Source organism: Artibeus jamaicensis, unplaced genomic scaffold (genome assembly GCF_021234435.1).
Source record: "Artibeus jamaicensis isolate MK-2021 breed Jamaican fruit bat unplaced genomic scaffold, CSHL_Jam_final contig_558, whole genome shotgun sequence".
Classification (NCBI taxonomy): domain Eukaryota; kingdom Metazoa; phylum Chordata; class Mammalia; order Chiroptera; family Phyllostomidae; genus Artibeus; species Artibeus jamaicensis.
This window is the reverse complement of record NW_026521886.1, coordinates 6,517,241-6,529,661: the sequence shown is the minus strand read 5'-3', so window position 1 is coordinate 6,529,661 and position 12,421 is coordinate 6,517,241. Positions and strand designations below refer to the sequence as shown.

General features: G+C 38.0%; 1 protein-coding gene across 6 annotated transcripts in view; it reads left to right on the top strand.

Moving 5' to 3' along the window:
* Positions 1 to 12,421, top strand: part of CHST13 (carbohydrate sulfotransferase 13) — a 46,540-nt gene that overhangs the window by 17,375 nt on the left and 16,744 nt on the right. For 2 of the 6 annotated variants that reach the window (XM_037153651.2, XM_053670295.1), the window contains exon 2: positions 4,723 to 4,798. The exons of the other annotated variants lie outside the window; for them this stretch is intronic. The gene's annotated coding sequence lies outside the window, so the exon portion shown is untranslated. The remainder of the gene's footprint in view (positions 1 to 4,722; positions 4,799 to 12,421) is intronic. 6 annotated transcript variants of the gene reach the window in all.

The window sequence follows — 12,421 nt, the reverse complement described above, 5'->3', positions numbered from 1 at the left end:
TCTTTATTTCTATGGTTCTGCTCCTGATCTAGCTGTCCTCTTAGTTTGCTTTTGTTTTAGGTGTGATTGTTAATAACTGTGAGTTTGCTGTCTTTTTACTGTTATATTTTTTATCTTCTTTTTCTTAGATAAGTCCCTTTAACATTTCATATAATAAGGGCTGGGTGATGATGAACTCCTTGAACTTGACCTTATCTGAGAAGCACTTTATCTGCCCTTCCATTCTAAATGAGAGCTTTGCTGGATAGAGCAATCTTGGATGTAGGTCTTTGGATTTCATGACTTGGAATACTTCTTTCCAGCCCCTCCTTGCCTGTAAGGTCTCTTTTGAGAAATCAACTGGCAGTGTGACGGGCACTCCTTTGTAGGTGACTGTCCCCTTATCTCTTGCTGCTTCTAGGATTCTCTCCTTCATTTGAATCTTGGCTAATGTAATTATGATGTGCCTTGGTGTGTCTCTTCTTGGATCCAAATTCTTTGGGACTCTCTGAGCTTCCTGGATTTTTTGGAAGTCTATTGCCTTTGCCAGATTGGGGAAGTTCTCCTTTATTATATGTTCAAATAAGTTTTTCACTCTTGGCTGTTCCTCTTCCCCTTCTGCTACCCCTATAATTCGAAAGTTGGAATATTTAAAGATGTCCTGGAGGTTCCTAAGCCTCTCCTCATTTTTTTGAATTTTTCATTCTTCATCCTTTTCTGTTTGGTCATTTTTTTCTTCCTTCTGGTCCACTTCCTCGATTTGAGTCCCAGTTTCCTTTCCATCACTATTGGTTTCCTGTGCATTTCCCTTCATTTTACTTAGTTTAGCCTTCATATGTTCCTCTAATTTGTGACTATAACCAACCAGTTCTGTGAGCATCCTGATCACCAGTGTTTTGAACTGTGTGTCTGAAAGTTTGGCTAATTCTTGGTTGCTTAGAGTTATGGGCTCTGGGGCCTTGAGGTCTTCTTGAGCCATAATGTTTTGGTCTGTTCACACCTATTATGTATGAGGAGCAGAGCCCTAGATGTTCGTCAGAGAGGGACAATAGCAGTCCCCTCTGCTGCTTCACGTTGCTGAGGCCTGCGTAGTCCATCTCACTGCTCACTCCTTTCCTGGTTTATCTGCGTGCAAATGTGTGACCGCAGTCAGCCCTCAGTGGGTCTGCCGCCTTGCACCCTCAGTGGGTCTGCCCACTGCTACTCCATACCTGGGATCTGCCCACACAGCTGCCTGCGTGCCTGGGTTGTGCACCCCAGTCAGTCCAGTGGATCTTTCCTGACTGACCCAGCTCTGCCGCTTGCTCTGCCCCTCTTACCGCTTGGCTGAATGGTTCGTTGTTGTCAGACTTCTGTATAATTCAACTTTCTGTAGTTTGGCTGCATTTTGTTGCTAAAACTTTATTGTTGTTAAACTTGGTTGTGGGAGAAGGTACAGTGTTTCCACCTACGACTCCATCTTGGTGGAAGTCCCAATCTGAAAACTTCTTATAAAAACTTTCCAGCAAAGTAGATTTAAAAGAGCCTACATGGTTAATTAATATTCTTGCTGAACTTACACAAATAACAAGGTCATATTTAATTGAAACTAGGCTTATTTTGCAAATAAATTTGTGTTAAGTTGGTAAAAAATGAAATTGATTTTAGAGAAAAATATTGTTTCAATAGAAATTCTAATATCCACTTGTGGATGTTAGATTCCAAATGCTGTTCATTATCTATTGTGTTTTTAATTAGACTCTAAATACTGTTAGTTGTATTTTACTTTTTAAATATTTTCTACCTATGAATTGGACTGGATCCTGAAATTTCCTAGTTTTCTTAAATATTGTGCAGCAACCTTCCAAACTAACATTTTCATTTTTCCATCCATTGATTTAAAATCATTGAGGACTAAAACTGCCTTTTCCCCAAGGTGATGCAAGCTAAAGTAAGACAATGTGATAATAAACTTCAGAAAAATCACAACAGCTCATCTATGGACTATCTGTGTGTCTATCACTGAAATAGCCAGAGACATTAAACAGCAGACAAGAAGAATCTATCACACTCTGTCTTCACTTCCAAATTATCTGAAGATAATTTGAGACAGACATCTGGAAATCTGGATTGCCTACCTTCACAATTCAGAAATCAGGATTATAGTCTGCTCCAACTATTAACCTTTGCTTTTATTTGTTTCCATGGAAATGCCTTCTATTAAATACCAAATTGCTTACACCATAGGTTTAACTTGGGGAGCCCACCAGCATCACCGCCTCCTCACATGAGGTGCCATGCTCCTCTATAGACAGAGCCAGGGATTTCTGAGGAGAGGTCCAATTAGCCGGCTTGGTCATGCTGGGTTTCATGCTTTATTTTCTGCAGATCCCAAAGCTTGGTGGACATTTGTGAACTCAGGAGAGCTAATGAGGAGAGGTAGGGTGGAGTCTGGAAGATCTGAGCCAGGGGCTCCCCAGAGACATCAAGAAACAGTTCTGTAGATTTAGAAGTCCAAGATCAAAGAGTCAGCCTGACTGTGTTTTGGTGAGGTCCCTCTTTCTGGTTCAGAGCCAGCACCTTCTCACTATGTCTTCATATGGTAGAAGGGGCAATTTCCTTTATTTTTTATTATCCATTTTATTTGTCTCTTCTCTATTCTTTTTTATTTCCATCCTCTGTTCACTTTGGATTTTCTTCCTACTTTTTGTTGTTCCTTAATTTGTAAAGTTAGATTGTTGATTTAAGATCTTTGTTTTTTTTTAATTGCAAGCACTTTTTAATTGCAAGCATTTATAAATTTCCCCCTTAGTATAGCTTTATCTATGTTTCATAAGTTTCAGTATATTGTTTTTATTTTTCTCTAATTATTTTTTATTTCCCTTGTGTCTTCTTGGATCCACTTGTTTAAAAATATATTATTTAATTTATACAAATTTGTGAATTTTACAATTTTCTTTTTGTTATTGATCTCTAATTTTATCATCCATGTGGTCAGAGAAGATAATGTATAGGACACCTACCTTTTAAAATCTATTGAGGCCCTGGCTGGCGTAGCTCAGTGGATTGAGCTCGGGCCTGGGAACCAAGCAACCACGGTTCGATTCCCAGTCAGGGCACATGCCCAGGTTGCAGGCTAGTTCCCAGCAGGGGACACATGGGAGGCAACCATACATTGATATTTCTCTCCCTCTCTCCTTCCCTTCCCCTCTAAAGATAAATAAAATATTTAAAAAAATAAAATCTATTGAGGCTTACTTTGTAATAACATACTATCTATTCTGGAAAATGACCCATGTTCATTTGAGTAAATTGTGTATGCTGTTGTTGTTGGACAGTTGTTTTAAAGTTTTGTCTACCATATCTGCCATAATATCTTTTTCAGGAAAAGTTTTTGTGAACATTTTTTTTTCATTTGAATGAGCCATATGTTTTTTTTTTCTTTGTATACCTTATTACTTTCTGTTGAACACTGGACATTTGAACCTGACAATGTGGTGACTGTGGAAAGCCGATTCTTCTCTCTTCTCAGCAATTGTTGTAGGCAGTCTCTGGGCCTGGGAGCAGCCTGAAGTATAAATTTAAGGTCTTCTTGCTATTTTTCCAAGCTTTCCCTAGATATCCAGGTCACTTTCTAATTTTCTCCACATATGCAGTTCTTTTTAATATTATATGTTTTTTAAGAATATATTTTATTGACTATGCCATTACAGTTCTATTTCCTCCCTTCATTCCCCTCCACCCTCCCCCTCCCCAACCATACCTCCCCCTTTAGTTTATGACCACATGTCTCAAGTTCTTTAGATTCTACATTTCCCATACTATTCTTGCCCTCCCCCTATCTATTTTCTACCCACCATCTATGCTACTTATTTTCTGTACCTTCTCCCCCATTATATGTTTAATGTCTGGCTCCCAAAAGGACAAAAAAGAAAAATGAAGGGAGGAGGAAGATGGTAGTCTCTTAAGTGCCCTGCAAGTCACTTTGACTGGAAGGGAATGTGCTTTCAATAATCAGGGGGAGGTACAAGGACAGTGGCTTCCTGCCTTTGTCTTCACCTCTGTGTTCAGGAGCAGCAATCAGTGATTAGAGCACATACCTCTGATATTTAGAGGACTGAGTCCTTTTGGCACACCCTGGGTCCCGCGCACTGCATGTAAACTGCTCCAGGAGCATATGCACAGCTGCCTGTTATGTGGCTGGGGATGGCAAAAGGGTAGCTGCCACTGTGCTGTGAGCTGAAATTAACTGCCATTTACAAACTCCTCCCCTGGAAGCAAGCTTTCAAAGGATTCCAGAATTCCAAAAATAGTTGCATCATATACATTCTGCCGTATTATTGTTATCTAGGTTGAGAGACAGATCCCTGTGCTTCCTACTCCACCATTTTCCATAACCCTGTATGCTTTGCTCTTAAGGAACTGCCAAACTATGTTTCATTGCAGCTGCTCCTTTTTACATTCCCACTATCAATGTATGAGTATCCCAATTTCTCCATATCCTTTCTAAAAAGACAGACTTTATATCTATTTTTTATTACACCCATCCTAGTAGGTAAGAAGATATATCTCATCAAAGTTTTGATTTGCATTTCCCTAATAACTAGTGATGTTGAGCATCTTTTCATGTTCTGTTAGCAATTTGTATTCTTTGGAGCAATGTCTATTTCTCTATGTAAAAAAATAGAACTGAAAAGAATTGTACATTCTTTGTTCATTTAAAAAATGTTGTTATGTTGATAAATGTCATCTTTTATTCTTCAGTTGTAGGTGTTCTTTAGATATTCTGGATACTGGTCCCTTACCAGATATATGATTTGAAAATATTTTCTCTTAGTTGGTAAGTTGTCTTTTTACCTTCTTGATGGTGTCCTCCAAGGCATAAAAGTTTTTCATGTGGATGTACAGTGGACCCACATAACTATGGTGGTCTCATAAAATTATAATGGAGCTGAAAAATTTCTGTAGCCTACTGACATTGTAGCAGTCATAACTTCAGAGCACATACATTGTTCATGTTTTTATGGCAATTCTAGGTCACAGAAACTTACTGTGCTGCTGGTTGTATTTAAAAGTATAGCATAGAAAATTATATACAGTATATAATATTTGATAACAACAATAAACAACCATGTTAGTGGTTAATTTATTTACTACAATACAATTTTAATTGTCATTTTAGAGTATATATATTTTACTTATAAAACATGTTTGCTATAAAACAATATGCTGTGTTACACCAGCAGCAGCCTCTTACATCTCATGTTTACTGTGTTTCTTGATTGCATCATTTCTCTTGCCCTTGATTCGATTGTGTTGTTTTGTACAGTAACATGCCATATAGGCTTGTAGCCTAGGAGCAATAGGGTGCACCATATAGCCTAGGTGTGTAGTAAGCTATACCATCTAGGTTTGTCTAAGTGTACACTATGATGTCTGTACAATGATGAAATCGCCTAATGACACATTTTTCAGAAGGTATCCCCATTATTATGCAATGCATGATTGTGGTCTAGTGTATCTCTGCCTTTTCTTTTGTTGCTTGAGTTTTTGTTGTCATATCTAAGAAATCATTGCTGACCCTAAGATCATGGATATTTATCTATGTTTTTAATAAGAATCTCATAGTTTCAGTCCTTGTATCCAGGTCTATGATCATTTTTGAGTTAGTTTTTACACATGGCTTGTGGCAATTTCATTTTTTATATGTGGATACCCAGGTTTCTCAGAATAATTTATTGAAAGACTATTCTTTTCCTATTGAACTGTCTTGGCATCCTAATTAAAAATCAATTGACTATAACTGTAAGGGTTTGTTTCTGAAGTTTGAATTATATTTCATTGATTTGTATGTCTCTCCTATCCCAGCATCACACAATCCTGATTACTTAGTTTTGTAGTAAATTGTGAAGTTGGGATTGTGAACCAGTCAACTTTGTTTATTTTTATGATTGTTTTATATGTTCTGAATCCATCGAATTTCACATGAATTTAAGGATTGTCAATTTTTGCAAAAAAAAAAAGCTGGGATTTTGATAAGAATTGCATTGAATCTGTACATCAATTTGGGGAGTATTCAGACCTTAACAATACTAAATCTCCCATTCTATGAACAGAGGATACCTTTCCATTCATAGGTCTTCGATTTCTTTTAGCGATGTCTTGTAGTTTTCAGTGACAAGTCGTCTGCTTCTTTTTTACAGTATTCCTTTTTATTTTGTTCTTTTTATGTTATTTTAAATATAGTTACTTTTCAATTTCATATTTGGATTGTTCATTACTAGTGTTAAGAAATACAAGTTACTGTTGTATATTTGTCACAGGTGGGCACAGGTAACCAGGTTCTTGGTGATTGGGACAAAGATCTGAACTGAATACCCAGAGTTTATAGCAGAGAACATGGGAGCAGGCCAACTCCAAGCAGAGATTGACCTCATGGGCTGAAAGGACTCCATTCTTATAAAGCGGATCCTTGCTGGCTAGTTTTGACAGGTTTTTACTGTGACAAGTAGTTGTAAAGCTACAGCACATGTGGTCTCCCATGGCTTTCCTGGATTGGCTGCCAGGGAAGGGGGTCCTACAATGTTACCCAGTTGAACCCCCTTCTCCTGGGGTCCCCCTGTACTAGGTTCACCTTTCCCTTTGCCAGAGAATTATAGCTCTCCATGTTAGAGACTGGTAAAAAGGGAAGGATTTATTCAAGTTATTCAGACTTAAGAGTAATGACTTAATGTCTTCATCAAAATCCCAAAGTCCCTTAAAACCCCCACAAACACACGCGGTTCTTTTTTCCCCCTTTGCCCAGTCCAAGGTACTGTATCTCAGGAAAAGAAATAGAAAGCCATGTGGTGGTTCTCTGCTAAAGCTGCATGATGATTCTTCTCATAGCTGCAGGGGAGGTCCCCCCACACTGGCCAAAACCTCGTGGTTCTCTCTGCTAAAGCTACATGGTGATTCTCTGTCACATGGATGTGAGAGTCCCCATTCTGGCCAAAAACACGTGGTTCTCCCTTTGATGGCTGCTGCATCTGCCTTTAAATCGCCATGCCAATCTTCCTTTGCAGTCCCATTTCTGACTCTTCCCACAGTAGGCTACACCTGCCAGGACTCTCATATCCTCCCAACTTTACTGGGCTGCCATAGTGAGTCTGGGCAGGTGTGGCCCCATGGCGTGGAGCCAATAGTCTCCAAACTCTTATGCAGGTGGTGTAATGAGGGCTGGGGAGTTGCTTCCCAGTTACATCTTGAGTGGAAGTCATTCTCTTCTTCCTGGCTCAAAGCATGGCCACAGCTATTTAACATTATCTATGAAACCAGTTAAAGGTTATAGATATGTTAAATGACCAATCTAGAGGTTATCTTCAAAACTGTTGCCATGAAAAACAATTCAATGGCCCTGCTCCATGTATCCCATCCCCCCAGCTCAGACTTGTGGGGGTGAAAACATCCCATATTTTTTAAATATTTCCTGGGCACTCTGAGTTCTGGACCCCATTGCAAATTCTTCTTTTGGGGTCCCTCTGGCTGCACCCTTCTACATATTGATTTTGTATTCCATAAACTTGATAAACTTGATAGCTCTAATAGTGTGTGGATTCCTTTGTGATTTCTCTACATATAAGATCATGTCATCTATCTATGAGTAGACATAATTTTAATTCCTCCTTTCTAACCTGGATGCATTTTATTTCTTATTCTTGACTAATTACACTCACTGGAATCTCCAGTACATCTTTGAATAGAAGTGGTAAAAGTGGGCATCCTTCTCTTGCTCCTGATCTTGTAACAGGGTGTAGGCTGGGATGCTCCAGGACTCCCCAAAGGAGGAATTTGTAATGGGGTCCAGAACTTGGGGTGTCCAGGAATATAGGATATCCCCACCCCCACAAGTCTGGCTGGGAGATGGGACACATGAAGGAGGGCTATTGAGAGTTATTTTGCATATCAATAACAGCAGACCAGTCTCCATAGCCATATGCAAAAACAGTTATTTTGCATATCGATGGCAGGCTACCTAGGGAAATGGGTGGGGCTTTGACCCCTGATGTAACTGGGAGGCAGCTCCCTCTAGTTACAGTGCCTCAGTGAGAGCTTGGAGTGGTTCATTCCACCTGCAGGGGCCACACCTGCCCAGACTAATGATGGCAGCCAAGAAAGGCTGAAAAAAAATGCAAGAGTGTAAGCAGGTGTAGCTGATTGTGGGAGTAGACAGAAATGGGGTTACAGAGGAGGTTCCAGGCTGGGATTTAAACTGAAGATGGGCTGGTATGTGGGATGAGAGACAATGAAAGAGACAATGCAGGACTAGGGGAAGAGACAACAAGAGACAATGAGGGACTAAGGATAATGCAAGACCATTTGGGAAGAAAAGGGGTGAAAGGACTGTCACTGATGGTCCATGAGGAGGTGCCATGTAATTTTGGATCAAGAACTGGAGATGGCTGCAACACAGCTGATGGTGCTGGGGACTGCAAGAGACCTGCCTAGCCAAGCACAGATTACTGGAAGTAACCGGGAGTTAAAATAGAAGCTACCGACTTCTATTTCTTTTCTTGAGATATGGTACCCCTGACTGGTCTGACTGGTCTGGATGGGCAAAAGGGGAAAGGCAGGACTGTGTATGTGTGTCTGTGGGAGTTGGGAGTTTTTTATTGTTGTTTTTTGGGTTTTTTTTTATAGCAACTGTATATTTTAAAGATTTTATCTATCTTTAGAGGGGAAGGGAAGGAGGAGGGGGGTAAATATCAATGTATGGTTGCCTCTCATGCATCCCCTGCTGAGAACTGGCTTTCAACCCAGGCATGTGCCCTGACTGGGAATTGAACCACGATCCTTTGGTTCACAGGCCTGCGCTCAATCCACTGACCTACGCCAGCCAGGTTGTTTGTGGGAATTTTAAAGGGACTTTAGGATTTTACCAGCAACATTCCACCATACTCTAAACCTGTATAACTTTTGAATAAATAATTCCTTTCCTTTTTATCAAACTCTGGCATTGAGAGCCACAGTTCCCACCTGGTGTCAGGCAAGATGAGCCTAGTACAGAAAGACTCTGGGTGAGGGGGTTGTTTTGGTAACAGTATCTGGGCCCCTCCATGAATTAATTCAATAACAATCTTACAGGTAAAGAAAACATCAAGTCTTTCACCATTAAATATGTTAGCCATTGTTTTTTTCCTAGATAGCCCTCATCAGTTTAATGAAGTTTCCTTTGATTCCTAGTTTGTTTAGTGTTTTCATCTTGAAAGGGTATTTGATTTTGTGCAGTTTGTTCTGCATCTATTAATGATTGTGTGGTTTTCTTTATTCTCAGTACTATGGCACAGTACCATGACTGACTTTGTATGTTGAACCAACCTTATACTCCTGGAATAAATCTTACTTGGTTATCATGTATAACACTTTAAATGTTGGATTTAAACAATTTGCTAGTACTTTGTTGAGGGTTTTGCATCCATATTCATAAGAGAATTTGATCTGTAGTTTTCTCATAATGTGTTGTCTGATTTTGATATCAGGGTAATACAGGGCTCATATAATGAGTTAGGAAGTGTACTCATGCCTTCTGATTATTATTTCTTTTTGAAGAGTTTGGAAAATATTAATGTTAATTCTTCTTTTAATACTTAGTAAAATTAACCAGTGAAGCCATCTGATACTGAGCTTTTATTTGCAGGATTTTTTATTTTTTTAATTTTTCAATTACAGTTAATACTCAATATTATATTAGTTTCAGGTATACAACAAAGCAGTTAGACATTCATATAACTTATGAAATGTTCCTCCCCAAAAGTCTAGTAATAAACCTGGCACTATGTATAGTTACTACAATATTATTGACTATTTTCCTGATGCTATACTTTACAATGCTGTGAAAATTTTGTAACTGCCAATTTGTACTTCTTAATGTCTTCGCATTTCTCACCCAGCCCTCCCAACCTCCTTCCCATCTGGCAACAATCAATTTGTTCACTGTATCTATGAGTTCTGTTTGTTCATGTGTTTTGTTTTGTTTTAGATTCCACATATAAGTGAAATTATATGGTATTTGTCTCTTTCTGACTTATTTCACTTAACACCCTCTAAGTTCATCCATAATGTCGCCAATGTTAGGATGTCATTCTTTTTATGGCAGAGTAATGTTCCATTATATATATGTACCATACTTTCTTTATCTAGTTGTCTACTGATGGACATTTGGTACCATACCTCAACTACTATAAATAATATTGCAATAACAATAGGGATGCTTATATATATATTTTAATTTAGCATTTTGGATTTTGACAGATAAATAACAAGAAGTGAGATTTCTTGGTCATACATTAGTTTTATTTTTAATGTTTTGAGGAACCTCCATACTATCTGCCATAGTGGCTGCACTAGTTGGCAATCCCACCAACAGTACATGAGGGTTCCTTTTTCTTCACATCCTCACAAACACTTGTTGTTTGTTGGTTTACTGATGATAGCCATTCAGACATGTGTGGGGTAATATCTCATTGTACTTTTAACTTGCATTTCTCTGGTGATTAGTGATATTGAGCACCTTTTCATATGTCTATTGGCCATGTGTATATTATCTTTGTATAATGTGTATTTAGTTCCTTTGCCAATTTTCTTATGTATTCTATCTCAATTTATTTAATAATTTTTTAATTTCTTTTAGTAATGTTTTATAATTTTTGTATAGAAGTCATGAATACCTTGTGCTGGGTTTATATCTAAGTATTACATGTTTTATGTTATTATAAATATATTTGTTTCTTTAATTTTACTTTTGAATGTCTATTGCTAGTATATAGAAAAATAAATGCTTGTACTTTATCTTGAGTTCTACAATCTTGCTAAACTCATTTAACAATTCTAGTAATTTTTTGTAAATTCTGTAGATTTTAGATAAGTTGTATTGTAGCATTCTCTTGAATTGATCCCTTTGTCATTGATTCATTTACTGATGGGCACCTAGGTTGCTTCCAGCTCTTGGCAATTGTAAATTGTGCTGCTATGAACATTGTGGTGCATAGGTTCTTTGAAATTGATGTTTTAGGGTTCTTAGGATATAATCCTAGCAGTGCAATTGCTGGGTCAAAAGGCAGGTCGATTTTTATTTTTCTGAGAAAATTCCATACTCTTTTCCATAATGGTTGTACCAGTCTGCAGTCCCATCAACAATGAACTAAGGACCCCTTTTCCCCACAACCTCTCCAACATTGGTTGTTTGTTGCTTTGTTTATGATAGCCATCCTGACTGGTGTAAAGTGGTATCTCATTGTGGTTTTAATTTGCATTTCTCTGATAGCTAGTGATATTGAGCATCTCTTCATGTGTCTCTGGATCTTCTGTATGTCCTCCTTGGAGAAGTGTCTGTTCAAGTCTTTTGCCCATTTTTTAATTGGGTTAGATGTCTTCTTAGAGTGGAGCCATGTAAGTTCTTTGTATATTTTGGAGATTAAACCTTTGTCTGAGGTATCATTGGCAAATATGTTTTCCCATAAAGTTGGTTGTCTTGTTAATTTAATACTGTTTTCTTTAGCCACACAGAAACCTTTTATTTTGATGAGATCCCATTTGTTTATTCTTTCCTTTATATTCCTTGCTCTAGGGGACATATCAGTAAAAAAGTTGCTGTGTGAAATATCTGAGATTTTCTTGGGGATGTTCTCTAGGACTTCAATGGTGTCATGGCTTATATTTAAGTCTTTTATCCACCTTGAATTTATTTTGGTGTATTGTGTAAGTTGGTGCTCAAGTTTCATTTTTTGCATGTAGCTGTCCAGTTCTCCCAACACCATTTGTTGAAGAGGCTATCTTTACTCCATTTTATGTTACTGTCCCCTTTGTCAAATATTAATTGACTGTAGAGAGTTGGGTTTATTTCTGGGCTCTCTGTTCTGTTCCATTGGTCTATGTGTCTGTTTTTATGCCAGTACCAGGCTGTTTTGATTACAGTGGCCTTGTAATACAGTTTGATATCAGGTATTGTGGTCCCTCCTACTTTGTTCTTCTTTCTCAAAAGAGCAGCTGCTATTCAGGGTTGTTTATGGTTCCACATAAATTTTGGAAGTGTTTGTTCTACGTCTGTGAAATATGTCATTGGTACTTTAATAGGTATTGCATTGACTCTGTATATTGCTTTGGGTAGTATGGACATTTTGATGATGTTAATTCTTCCAATCCATGAACACAGTATATGTTTCCATTTGTTTGTGTCTTCCTTGATTTCTTTCTTCAGGGCTGTGTAGTTTTCTGCATACAGGTTTTTTACCTCCTTGGTTAGGTTTATTCCCAGATATTTTATTTTTGTTTTTGCTATATCGAATGGGATTTTTTTCCTTGATTTCTGCTTCTGCTGATTCATTGTTGGTATACAAAAATGCCCTTGATTTCCAGATATTGACTTTGTAACCTGATGTTTTGCCAAATCCATTAATTAGTTTGAGCAGTTTTTTGGTAGAGTCTA